Genomic DNA, 2,053 nt, shown 5'->3' with positions numbered 1-2,053 from the left:
TTTTATCTGTCTTTTTAATTATAGTAAACTATCTCATGCTGCCTTATTTTATTATCAAGATTTGTGTGCACATGTGGTGTTGTCAACTTTGAGTTGGATTATTTGCTTTCTGATGTTGAGTAAAATTATGAGAAAGCTTTTGGTGCTTAGTACAATTATCTCAAGTTAGATTTATTAGTCTTATATGATCAAAGGTTGACAAGATAATTACACGGATTTATATATGACATTAAAGTTAAGTAGTGGTTGTTGATCTTGAATGAATCATCCATGAGATTTGATTTGCTGCTCAATAAATGAGGCAAAGGGAAAAAAAGTAGCCATTCAGTTGTTATTAACATTTCCTCCAACGCCAGAACAAAAATCGTAGGGTAAGATATCAATAAAACTTCAAAAACAATTTAAACGTGTCCGATCCTTCACAATAAATACATATGAGTAGCTCGTAGTATCAAGCAAAAAATTAAATACTCAGATGAATGATTTCAAATAAAAAGCACATTATATATTAGACCACCATAAAGCTCGTTCAAGAATCAAAATTTAATACTTGGTATTGATATCAATTCTAGCCATTTTTTTGTCCCACAAGCTTTGAACAGTTTAATTAAGATGATTGCATCAAGATTCTCCATTTTGCAGGTATATCTGATATCTAATCAACCATACCTAGTTTGCACGGATTTTAATTACATCAACTCCCATTTCGGTTGGATCAGTAGCATGTAACTCAATTTGAATTCCGTCAAGCTCTCTCTTGAATCTTTCCTTTGAACTGGCATAGATCATCTTGCTTCTCACTCTTGTTGTGTCAGGGGACCATGCAATGAAAAGGATCTTGCATTTTGGCATTTTTACTTAGTCACGAAGTCAAAATCATAGACAGTATATCTGCATTTATCAGCAGGAAGACTTTCAGCAAAGTCCTCATAGCATTGAGTTGGCTCACCAACTTTTCAACCACATCCTCCTTTTGCTTCTCTTCTATCTTGAAAACAATAAATCAGTGAGTTCTTTTTATTATCAGCTCCAAGAACGTTAATGTGCAGTCATTATGCACTGACATCCCAGATGCTGCGTTAGCCATGTTGGTTTTACTGAGAGAGAGTATTAAGTTTTCATTCAACTTAGTTTCTTCTTGACCAACTTTTGCTTTTGAAAAATCCATAAGAAAATGCCAAGTATTTTTAGAAGGTAATTTAGGAACAAAGAATGATTGTATTTTCTGTTAGAAAAATAGGAAACAACATTTAAAAAGAAAGAGTGCCTAGTATATTGCAAGTTATCTTACACTAATTTTTTGGAAAAGGCTTTCTCTGTTACAAACTGATTTCTTGTAACTAACTCCTAGATCTAGATATACAGGTCGTTGTAGAAGAGAGTACTTGTTGATGTCGGCTGAAGACTTTATGAGGCAGTGAGGCTTCAGGTCCTGGTGAACAGCATCACAACTAGTGTGTATCCTCTTTTATAGCATTTAAGGTATGCAACTTTTCACTTTTTCTTGTTCAACACTTCCTGTGCAATCTTTCAAGCTTTTGAGGTTCATAATAAATGTAGTTTATGAATTTTCAGTTTTAGTTAAATAATGTTTTGAGTATGTGGTGCTATTGTTTATACCGACTTTACAATTTTTGTATCACTTTTTAGGTGACTGATTTATAAACCTTTTTCTTCAGTTTGAAAATTTGTGAAATTCCATTCGAATATGTTGGATTGTTATCCTAATTACTAATTTGTATGGATGATAAAATATAAGTTGTGATTTATTGATGCTTATCGTGACCAACGACACTAACCTACAGTACGAGTGTCTACGATCGTCGATAATATAGTAACCCAACCAAGGGTTGGGGTCGTGTCCTAAAGGAGTGGTTTTGAGAATTAGTAGAAAAATAAAATTAAGTTCAAACTAGTCCTAACTAAAGACATTTGGAATATCATCTTCCTTCACTGAAATGACCCAAAAGGTTCTTAAAAATGTGCTTCGAAAGTTACCGGAAACTTGTTTAGCTATATAAAAAAAATTCGTTTCGTTTTTCGAAAATCCGAC

General features: G+C 33.1%; 1 pseudogene; it reads right to left on the bottom strand.

The window, feature by feature from the left end:
* Positions 1 to 669: 669 nt before the first annotated feature.
* Positions 670 to 1,087, bottom strand: LOC125876654 (actin-depolymerizing factor 2-like; annotated as a pseudogene).
* Positions 1,088 to 2,053: the final 966 nt, after the last annotated feature.

Source organism: Solanum stenotomum, chromosome 9 (genome assembly GCF_019186545.1).
Source record: "Solanum stenotomum isolate F172 chromosome 9, ASM1918654v1, whole genome shotgun sequence".
NCBI lineage: Eukaryota > Viridiplantae > Streptophyta > Magnoliopsida > Solanales > Solanaceae > Solanum > Solanum stenotomum.
Note: the sequence above shows the minus strand (reverse complement) of the source record. Positions and strands in the feature narration are given on the sequence as shown.